We start from the raw sequence: 12,349 nt of genomic DNA, 5'->3' as shown, positions 1-12,349 counted from the left end.
GACAGAACAGATAAAGTTAAAAAATGACATATTATCACTTATATGTGGGATATAAACCTAAAAGCAACAAATGAGTAGGACAAACAAACAAAGATTACATGGACTAATCATGCTAAGTGAAATAAGCCAGACAGATAAAGTTAAAAAATCACATATTATCACTTATATGTGGGATATAAACCTAAAAGCAACAAATGAGTAGGACAAACAAACAAAGATTCATGGACATGGACTATAGGCTAGTAGTTACCAGAGGACTATAGACTGGTGGTTACTAGTGGAGTGGGGAAGGAGGGGGGAGGTAGACGTTGTAAAGGGGGTCAAATATAGGGTTTGAAGGAGGGTGAAGTGGGTAAAGGGGATCAAATATATAGTAGCTGAAGGAAACTGGACTTTCGGTGGTAAACATACAATAGAATATACAAATGTCAAATTATGTACACCTGAAAATTATATATAAATTGTATTAACCAATGTTAGCCCAATAAACAATTAAATTTTTTTAAAAGGTTAAAAATAAAAATAAATAAATAAATAACATTTGTAAACTTGATTTTACTATTTCACCATATAGTCATTAAGTTTGTTTAAGCATTTTTTTGCTGTTGTGAATTTAGGGTCAAGGTAATTTTTCACTGTTAAAAATACTGCAAAGAACATTTCTATGAATATTTCTTTTAGAATATTTCAAATTATTTTCTTAGGATCAATTTCTAGAAGTGGAGTTATTGGGCTATATAGAGAAATGACAGTCAACACATTTAATCTCTGCATAGCATGGGTATCCCCAACTCAGTCTACACTCACAGACTGGTCAGTAGCTTGTGAATATGTGCTAGACTGCACCAGAGTTTACTGGCTGACAGGGTGAATAAATCGTAAATATTTTTCAAGCTCTCTGTACAAATATGGTCCCCAAAATTTACACCCCTAAAACACACGTTGAGAACTCCAATCTCACCATGTTCTGCTTATCCACTGAGTATTATTATCTTTGCCAATTTGATAAGCAAAAGCAAAATACATACATACATACATACATACATACATACATACATACACACACACACACACACACACACACACACACACGAATCACCATTGCTTTAATTTATATACTCCTGAATTAAGTGAGGTTGAGTATTTTCTAAAAAGGCTCATTTCCTCTTTATAAGTGGTCTCTTCATGATTGTCTATTGCTCGGCAGCTTAGGGACTTGGTTCCCTTTTCATAAGGTATAGCAATAATATAACAAGGCAGAAAGTCCACAGAATCAAGACCTAGACCTTGTCATTAACTAGTTGGAACACTTAGGACTAATCACTTCAAATAGATCAAAAGCTTTCAAATATTTGGTTAATATGGTTAAGAGAATCTTATACAGAGCCCACTGTATAAAACAGATAAAAGTAAAGGTACTGAGGCTAAAGCATGGCATCTTACCTTCTTATGCGCCTGACCCACCCCACCCCCAATAGCTTCTGAGGCACCTTAGGGTTCTGAAGAATAAAATAAAACCACTAAGCTTGTTGATTTCTAAGATCTCTTTCAGATTCTATGAAACAAACTTTTCCTAGGAAAGGAAAAAGAAGCTTTAAAAAACACACTTAAGATAGGAAAGTTCAGAAAGCTGGCATCCCGGACTCATAGTAAGAAGGTTTCATATAGGAAATATTCCTAGTGATTCTGAAAGAGTTTTATTTCCTCTCCGAAAGTGCATTTGGTGCAAAGAAAAAAGGCAATATTGAATAAGTTTGGGTACTGGATGAGACAAATAAATGTGAAATATTTCTTCCTCAATTCTTCCAGCTAAAGCTGAGAGTCGAAGCACATTGATTATCACTACCTTCAGGGAAATATAGTGATTTATGAAACAAAGTAGCAATTATTAAGCACTTTCTCAAAAGCTCCATGTTTCAGTACATCTTTTCACGAAACTGTTTCTTGTAATTACAGATGTGTTCTTATTTCCAAGTGAACTAGAATGACTTCAGCCAGTTGTATAATGAAGGATGGGTAGGTGGACTAGATATTTACATAAGGAGAGGTGCTGAAAAAGACATCCCTTGCCTCCCATATTCCTGTCCTCACAACTAACTTTGCCACAGTGACTGAGATATCTACTCATTCTTCTAAGTACTTTTCTAAAAGCTACTCTACAAAGAAAAAAAAAAGGCAGCATAGTAGATCATGTGGACCATGATCACTTATTAACAGCCTTCAGGTTGAATAGAGATCAGAATCTTAATGCAAAGAAACAGGATAAGGAAGAGTTGGGGAGCAGAAGGGAGAACCACAGAAAAACCTGGAGCTAGGAGCATCCAAGTGCCTAGATTGCTGAAAACAAACAGCTACTGGGTATTGTTGAATTTTGCATGTTTTGTCCAACATATATATATCTTAGGTCTTCCAAATTTGTAAATGCATATAATTTATGTCAAGGGAACCACAGTTTAATTATGATAAAAATGGAATAATATAAATCCAAACTTTCCAAAGAAATTCAGAAGATCTGATATACCATTTTCTCATGTATAGAATTGTTTCTGAAGTATAGCAATTTATCACAAGTCTTTCACTAAAGACATCTTTCACTTATCTAACCCCCACCTATTATCCATTAATATTTCTTTAAAAATCACTAAGAAAAGAAACAAACAACTTTGAAAGTATCTAGCATAAACACTAGTTATTTAAATAAACTTAAGAATTTGAAAATGAGGTATTACTACTTGGGTTTTTGTATTACAGTTTCTAGCAACTTAAAAATAGATATTTAAAGATAATATAAATTATTTAGGGCTGTAATTACCAGGAGTTTTGTTATACAACTTGGCAAACAGCCATTTTGCAATCACAAAAGTCACACTTCAGCATGAGTTATGGATGGTGCAATAATTCACACCTTGGACATTGTTTCGCCTCAGTATCTTACTGCTTCATTAAAGATGTTTATATTTGGATAGTGTGCAAATGTTCAGTATGAAAGACAAGATCCAAATGTGCGAACCAGACCAGAGAAACTTACTGGCAATTTGAAAGCACCAAGGCTATTAATAAGTTACTTTTCCTTTCACTGTTTAAAAATTTGCCCCAGAGACATGTATGTATTTTCTTCAAAATTATTAAGATACTACCAAAACAACTTGTCATCAAATTATAAAATATATGTGAGTAGTTTCAGCTTTCAAAAGTGTTTTCTCCTAGAATTCCCTTAGGTAGGGTAGCTATCCTTGTTTATCTGGGATAGTTCTAGGATGTTATGAATAGCTCCCCCTTCCACACTCAGAAGTTTTCGGTTTGGATGATAAATTATTTGGAAACCCTATTTATTAAATCTCTCTAGTTTTTAACCCAGGATACAACCTCCCAATGAAAGAGAAGAAATATAGGCCATTTTAAAAAGCATCATTTAAAATTAATTTCTAGCAACAGAAATACCTACCCATGTAATTGCATTTCTATGAAAAAGTAGGTTTGAAATTCGAACTTGACATTTCTCTATGAGCCCATGTCATCTTCTTAGACCTGCGACAACATTATTTTTGCCACTTGACAGATATCTGATTTAGAGATTCCTCCAACTTCAAGCAATCAAAGGTTACCATGTCAAGGTTGGGCTGGGGAGAGTCAGTGAGGAACAAAGACAGAGATCATGGGACAGGGAACAGGACGAGGGTCCTGGGGGCCATACATAATGGTGGGTCATGGGAGAGAACTAGAGGCAAAGAGTATGATGCCTCATACCAGCATGATCATCAAAGTTACTTCAGTCTTAATCAACGATAACCTCACCCAACCCAGATGCCTCCCCACTGCTCACCCATAGAGTCACGGAAAGCAGTATGACACAGTGAAAGAACACAAGATTCATCCTATTCCTAGCTCAGTGGGCATGCTCAGGGTATTTAGCTGTTCTTGGCTTCAGTTTCCTCATCAACAATGTGAAAACCCTCACATAAATTTTTAGGGTTATTTTGGGATCAAATGAAATACTCTCTGTAACATACTGCCCAGTATTGCACATAACTGGCACTCAACAAATGTGAAGTCTAATATTAAAAATCTTTTTTCCTCTGAAATCCTCTCTTTCTAATTTTAATCAGAGGATTCTGTCCTTCTTGTCCCATCAGAGAAAAGACCCCACTTATGTAAATTTTTCCTACTCTCCCTTCCCTAAAGCAAGTTAGTAGATTATTTTTTAAAAGGCCAAGTCTACAGCCATGCCACCCTACACAAGCCCGATCCCATCTGATCTTGAAAGCTAAGCAGGGTTGGGCCTGGTTAGTACTTGGATGGGAGACCAACTAGGAAGACCAGGTGCTGTAGGCATAAAAAATAAAATAAAATAAAATAAAATAAAAGAGATTGTAAGCTGACAAGGTCCTTGCAATCTGTGAGGTCAACCAAGTATTGCCTCGCCTAAAAAATAAATAAATAGATGATAGATAGATAGATGATAGATAGATAGATAGATAGATATCTAGATAGATAGATAGATAAAAATTAAAAATTAAAAAAAGGCCATAAACTCCTCCTATCTTATATGCAAGGCCTTGGGGTGGTGGGGTAGGAGTAGGCAAACAGCCAGTAAATGAAATCTCAAACTGGTTTTGTTCAGTTTTATGCAAGTACAGGTGCTGGGTGGGTGGCATCTCTTCCACACTATGACTGCCATCATTTCCATGGCTGTTAGGAATGCCATTCTATTTTGGAGGTAGGGAATAAGGGGACTTACAAGTGCCCTTGGATGTTGAAGTAAGGTATCCACCCCATGTGCATAAGATGAGCTGAGCAAAGTCTCCAAGCACAGGTGGATGTCAGTCCTGCTAAAAGATGAGCAGATGCCTGGCAGTCAGCCATCCTGGGAATGCTTTTGCTGATGATATTGAGAAGGGCTATAAGCTTAGCTCCTCTCCATAGACATCATTCAGAGAAGCTTCCTTAAGAATCTGTGGGTGTTGGTCAGGCCCCATCTGTCTCCTGGACAATGAGGCTGACCATGGACAGCACTCACTCTGTGCAGACACTCTTTTTTCCTCTGGTCCTCTACGGTCCATGAGGTCCACAGGCACCACCTCAAGCCTCCTTTAGCCACTTCACTACTCTGTCTGCTCCTCCCAGTCTCTTTGAACTCTGGCAACAGCCAGCTACTCCAGCATGATTGTGCTCCATGGCATCTAGGCTGCTGTTGACATGCTGTGCCAGAAGGCACTGTGGTAAAAGTAAACATTTATCCTTTTTGCCTGACCACCATCTGAATCTCCTTCCTACACTTGGAAAATTTCCCACCAAACAGAGCCTTTTCACTATATAAATGAAAAGTACCATATAGTTTTCAGGCATGTGCTGGTAACTCTGCCATTCCTTCCACCAAGAGGTGGACCATGTGCTTAATCATGTGACTTGCTTTAGCCAATGAGACACAAATGTGATACAAACAGAGGCTTGGAAAGCAGATGATCACTGGGGTTTATTGCTGTTAGGAATCCTGTGATCACCATGTGAAGAAGTCTGACTAGCATCCTTGAGGTCAAGAGGCCACATGGAGAGGGATTCGGTCCCAATTGTCCCAGATAAGGGTCCAGATATGTAAGTGAAGCATCCTAGGTGATCCAGCCCCAGCTGAGCCATTCCAGACTAGAAGAATCATTGAGACAAACCACAGAATTGTGAGAAGTAATAAACATATATTGCTTTAAGCAACCAAATTTTGGAGTGGTCTGTTATGCAGCAATAGATAACTGATAAAACAAGTTTCTCTGAAGACGTATGTAAAGAATGGATACTTTTACATCTTCTAAAAGCTAAACTTGTTTTAAGTGCATTTATTATGAGCTATTACATGCCAATGGGAAGACAGAAAAGAAAAAGGTTTCAGTAAAAACTCTTTTGTCCTTTGCGATATGTTAACATGGTTGTTCATTTTGATCAGTTATCAAAATTGGTGCCATCTGATTGAATTCTGTAGATAAAGAGTTTAAGTTGGGCAAAAAGTGCTATTTATTTATATTTTTTATTTTTAGAATGTGATTCCCTTGAGATGCGGCATGTATTCTTCAGTTTAGCCACAGACCTCAGCACTTTATCGTATTATAGTTTACATTTTCTTCAACACATTTAACACACCTGTCTGGCTTTTAGGGACACTTCATTCCCAACCCCCAATTTTGACCATTTGCAGTGATAAATTATAGGGCTGAATATAGAAAACTTGAACCTCCTTCACACTGCTGGGGATATTTTATCATCAGATAGGACAAAGAAGAGATATGAATTGAAAAGTGGATTAAAATCTGGAGCAGGTGATGAGAAGGCATAGAGATTTTGAGGCATCACCAACATCTTGGAGAATGTTCACAATCTATGAGAGTTCATTCTTCATCTTTCTCTTCTATATGGGCAAGTTCTCCACGAATCACAGTTCCCCAATGAAGAAATTAAAAAATGAGACAGCATATTGGATTAGTTATTATTGCTTCATAACTAATTACTCCAAAACTTAATGGCTTACAGCAATGATAAACATTCATTATCTTTCACAGTTTCTGCGGGTTAGGAATTTGGGAGCAACCTGGCTAGGCAGTTTCAGCTCAGGATTTCTCATGAGGCTGCAGTCAAATGTCACTGGGCCTATACTCATTGGAAAACTCAGATGTGCTTCTAAAGGTGACTCATTCACATGGCTGGCAAGTTGGCAATGGCTGTTAGCAAGAGGTCATAGTTCTCCACATGAACTTTTCCACAGGGTTGTCTGAGGATCTCACAACATGGTGACTTCCCCCAAAGTGAGTGATTCAAAAGACCAAGACAGAAGCTTCTTTTCTCTTTATGACCTATCTTCAAAAGTCACACATCAGCCACACTAGTCTGTTGGTCTCAATTCAACACAGAAGGGGCCTTATACAGGGTATAACCACCAGGCGGTGAAGATCACCAGCGGGGGAAAATGAGGAGAGCGGGGGGAAGGAGAAATAGTAATTCTAAATCAAGAGGAAATGCCAAGATAAAATAAAGTGAATTTTGCCAAATGAAATTAAAAACAAACGGTTAAGATATGTTTTTTCCTCTGAAGTGTATATCTATATATCATTTACTTTTGCGTCAAAAATGGACATAATCTTTTCAGATGAGCTCAAAAGATGTTCTACTGGCAAACATTTATCATATCAAAGAAAATCATAAGTTTTAAAGTGACAATGAAAAGAGTAAAGAACTGATGCTCTTGAAAACATTCAGTTTTCCATAGAAGTTTTTGGAATATCTGCATCTATCCTCTTTACCCACACTTAAGCCTTCACCTGCATTCAGTTTTGTTTTCTTTATAAAATTACAAAATGCCAGGAAATACCACTTAAAGTTTATTGAAATGAATCATGGACTTATAATATTCTATTAAAATTTAAAAGGTGACACCTCAGTTATTTTCTAATTTTTTTAAAAATTCAACTCCACAATATATCAATGATATAATCCATCAAGGAAGATACACCTTATTCTTTCAGCCCCTGTTGACAAAACTTTGATTATAGGTTTAAGCATGCAAATGAAATGTTCAGTTTTATATTTTGGTTAGCTCATTTTGGTAACATGTAGAACTTGATTCAGCAAATTGCAGCCTGCGGGACTTTGTATAGCCCGTGAGCTAAGAGTAGTTTTTACATTTTTAAAATGGCTTTTAAAATATCAACAGAAGAGTAAGTAATATTTTGTAACACAATGAAGTTCAAATTTCAGTGTTCATAAAGTTTTATAGGAACACAGACACATCCATCCGTTTATATAGTGTCAATGACTGCTATTGCAAAGGCAATGTTGAGCAGTTGCAATAGAGACCATACGGTCTGCAAAGCCTATCTATCGTATTTACTATTTGGCCCTTTACAATTTGCTGACCTCTAGTACAGAAAATGGATTAAAAAAGGAAGAACCGTGAAATGGCTTCTATGATTGAATAAACCAGCTGAAAAATGACATGGGTTGTACTAGAGTAAATGTTGATAGGGATGGAGAGAACAGGGCATTTTCATGATATAGGGTATTAAATAAGCAAAGTGTTTGGATGAGATCAAAAGTCATAAGGTATAATTTCAGGTTTCTGTTTTTATCAAGTAAAGAGGGTGGTGGTGTCTCTGCCAGAACTAGAGGATACAGGAGGGATGCTAGAAGAATGAGGTGCCCTTTAAGACATTTTTGTGGTGATGTCTTAGAGGCAAATGGATATACACGGGCTGGAAATTCAGGCTGCAATTAGCCCTCATTCATTTCACCTCTGTACACTAAAATCCATAAATCACTTTTCATATGCCAAATATGTACTTTGTTTCCCCAGCAGATGAATAAATATTTTGAACAATCACACGGCGACAGTGTTTACCAGACAGATGTTTGGTTCTGGATGTAGCAGCAACATCTTCACCTAACAAAGTCTGTGTAATTATTTGGCCACTGGGGTATATTATATTTGGGGCTTACTGTTTTTTTTAACCAAAAGAAAAGAAGTAAAAAGAAAAAGAAAATTAAATTGCTGACATTAATGAAAAGAAATGTAAGTATCATGAAAGTCAGAAATTATTGTGTGTCCAGATAGTCACTGGATTTAAGCTGCTGAAAGCATGATCCATTATGAAAGAAAATTACTAAATTAAAGAAAATAGCTACACATTTTTGGAAATATCTTCTAGTTGAAAATAATGTCTAAAAGGAGAGGTATAATTAGGGGCTTTATAACCATCTTTTCATACACACAGCCCAATGCCTTCTAGAATATATTTGACTTTTGTACATGTAATCATCTGACACATTTTTAGGAAATCATTAAGTCTAAGGATAGGAAACTCCTTGCATTAACCTGGGAGCTGAAGCTGAGAAGACATAGAAGATAAAAGTAACCAAAGAAAGCAAAAGGAACAAAAACAAAGGGTTGCATCCTGAGGAAATCAATGTTAACGGACAAGCAGAGTAAGAGGAGCCAGAAAGGAAATTGAAGGAAGATGGCTTGAGAAATATGCAGAGAACCAGAAGAGTTAGAGTTACCATGATAGAAAGGAGTTGATACCAAGAGAGTTGAGTTTCAAGACAAAATAAGTTCTAACTGTTTCAAAAATAGCAACCATGGTTGCTGCCCAAGAGCCTCTTCTTTTTGTTAATAGCACTCTGACTTTGCCTTGGGAACCACTCTTTTCCCACTCTTAATCATGTGATCTGGTTTTACTTTTTCCACCCATAGCTCCAAAGATGGACCACGACTGGCTTCAATCAATCTCCATATTCAAAACCCCAGGCCAGAGTGACTGATTGGTTCAGGAATGGGCAGGAACCCAAGCAGAGACAATGGGATAAAAGGAGATATTTGCTGGGGCTTCTGAGAAAAAGACATTTTCTCTCTTCCTTAGAGAGTTTAATGTGAGAATGTGATATTTGAAACAGCTTACAGACATATTGCTGTAACAGGGGGAACTCTAGAGCTAAGGAGTGGAAAGGCGAGTAAGTGGCCCTGAGGAGCCTAAGGATGAAGCCAAAACATGGAAGGCAAAGCAAGCACATGGAGAGAATCCAGGTCCTTGGTGAACCATTTCAGACACCGGATTAAGCCTCACCTAAGGCCAGCATTCACATTAGGCTTTTCAGCCAAGAATTCTCTAGTATGTTTAAGCCAGTTGGAGTTAATTCAACAAGACAAGACAAAGACTCCCAGCTGATACAAGATATCACTAGTGACCTGAAGGAAAGCAGTTTCAATTGATTGATAGACACATTAAATGCAGATGATTTCTCCTTGAAGAAATTTGAATAAATGAAAGAAATTTAGGCAGCACACAAAGGATCAATTATGATTAAAATAAGACTGTTTTTAGTTTGTTTTGTTGTTATTGCTGTTGTTCACTGTTTGTTTGCTTGCCTGTTTATTTCAAGATGCAAGATACTTGAATTTAATTTGTAAACTGACAGTAAGGATCTAGAAGACAGGAGAGCTGGAGGTATAGAAAGTAAAGTGAATAACTAGTACAAGATCCTTCCACTTTCAAATTATGGAGGGAAAGACTATATGCTTTCTGGTCACTAAACCTAAAGAAATCTATAACAACTGTCTGAAAAGGAGACCTTAAAAGTTTTCAGTATGATTCGCAAATTAGTTTTATTTCCTATGCTTTTACTGAAGACATTTTTTTAAAGATCAAAGTCTTTATTCCAGAAAGAAGCAAGCTCAGGAAGCTATAATAAGGGTCTTCCAAAATTTTACAAGAAGACTGGCTTAAACAAGATCTCATTCACCAAATTTCAGTGCGTAAAGACTAGCCAGCATCCCCTAAACTAACCTTGAAAGAGGTTTATTTTCACAAATAAAAGTTACTCTTTCCAACAGAAAGTTAAGATCATGTAAAACTCAGAATGCCTACAAATAAAAATGCAGGCATAGCTTTATGAACTGCTTAGGAAAATCCCAAACAGTACAAATGCAATGGATATTTAAAGAAATCACCATACTCCCAGACCTTTAAGGTCAATGAAATAAGAAAATATTGCATAATCTCTCCCACAGCATTATGCTGGGCTGGAAGAATTATGAGTCTCACACCTCAAATTATCAGGTCTAATGAAGAGTTTAAACTATCCATAAATGAAATGATATATGTGTGGAAAATGAAGACTTGTGGTAACTGCCTGAATGAAGGTCTCTGATAGATATGAACTGTGGGTCAATTTACACTAAAGCTGAACTATTTAACCATCTATTGAAATGTGACCTGTCAAATCTGGGTACAATTGAGGGATTAACATAGTTTTCACATTTTAATGTAGATACTTGGCATATTGCACTGGGAGGAAGTGGGGAGAGACTCAATCCTTGATACTGACAAACAACTGTTTAACACCCTTATTTGGACATTGACATTTGTAGAAACCAAATACATTTTTTGTGGATCCAGAGGGTCCAGAAGCCTGTGAAGACAACTTGCCTTTTGAAAATTATAGAATCTTAGACCAGAAGGCACCTAAAAAGTCATCACATTCATTCCCTACCTCCAAATCACACTTCCCAATTCATAACAATCATGTAGAAAAATCCATAATCTCTTTCTGTAACCCATTTTAATTTTATGATATAAATTCAAATTCCCTCCTTATGCAGAGCAGCCACATGCAGCAGTTGCCCAGCCTGCTCATGTCCTCTGCACGATGAGAAGAAAAGGGGCCCCTGCTAGCTTTACCTAAACTCCCAGAATGTAAAAGAAACATTTGCAGGATTAAAATGTGCATTTTTCCCATTATGCCTTTACCTCAAAACGATGCTTACAAAGTAATTTGGACACAGGTTACAATCTGGGAGGATTAATGATTATTCCTGTATAACGTTAAAAATAATAGCTAATGACAACTATCATATTACTATGTGCCTTACACACAGTAAGACCTTTACAAAGATTAATCATCTTTTAATCATCACAGTAATGCTATGACAGAAGCGTTATTTTTCTCATTGTGCTACATTGCAAATCAGGAAAACAGCAGTACAGAGGGAATAAACAAAGCCACAGAGTTAACAAGTGGCAGAGGGGCATTCAGAGTGGGCACACTGGTCCAGGGCCCATTTTAACCACTTTAACTGCTTTTAACCACTGTACTATACTGCCTCTGAGCAGGGTCAGAGACAAGGAAGCAAATGGAATGATTTCTTAAGATCACTTTAAGGTCAGTGATTCTGTGATTCTAACTTTGCTTTATCTGGCTAAAGTAAAGTACTTCTACCTTAACTGCCACAGAAACACTATATGTCCCTTGAGCAAAGCTGGGGGCAATGAGAGGGTGCTTAAAACAGCACAGTTAGTATGTGCGACTCAATAACCATTCTGTTCACCAATAGCAAAGTTACTTCTATTCTACTAACATTGCATTAACTTCCTTGCCTGCCAAGTACAGGCCTAACCAGGCCTGCAGTTTTTATTTTAGCTCAGTCCCCAGGGAAAAAAGCTTTTATTTGTCAAAGCAGATTCTTGCCACACATAAGTAATCTATGAAAGTAGCTAATTTCTAAAATATGGCTTCTTTATATGACTACCAGCACACATTCCCCCAAGTTAAATGACAAAAGGAGAGTTGATAATGAAGGGACTTGGGAATGGGGAGATGAAGACAATTTCTATTTTAAATCTTAAGAATGCAATGGCTGTAGACAAGTTCTGGTCTTCAATACACACGTCTCCCTGCAGCTCGATGTGACGTCAATGGAAAGAGGACTGAGCAAGAACCATGCCTCTGAGCAGCTTCCAAAAAGTGGCCTTAAGAATATAAAGTCTACTGAGTTGCTCAACATGGTGTAGCGTGAGTGTCTGAAAACAAGTGTGCT

General features: G+C 37.1%; 1 protein-coding gene and 1 pseudogene across 4 annotated transcripts in view; one reads left to right on the top strand and one right to left on the bottom strand.

The window, feature by feature from the left end:
- GLIS3 (GLIS family zinc finger 3) overlaps positions 1-12,349 on the bottom strand; it is a 420,354-nt gene that overhangs the window by 328,540 nt on the left and 79,465 nt on the right. The gene's annotated exons all lie outside the window — the stretch shown is intronic.
- On the top strand, positions 4,214-4,332 carry LOC112485150 (annotated as a pseudogene).

This window comes from Pteropus alecto, unplaced genomic scaffold (assembly GCF_000325575.1).
Source record: "Pteropus alecto unplaced genomic scaffold, ASM32557v1 scaffold95, whole genome shotgun sequence".
In the NCBI taxonomy this organism is placed as follows: Eukaryota; Metazoa; Chordata; class Mammalia; order Chiroptera; family Pteropodidae; genus Pteropus; species Pteropus alecto.
The sequence above is the reverse complement of the archived record's forward strand: the minus strand, read 5'-3'. Positions and strand labels throughout refer to the sequence as shown.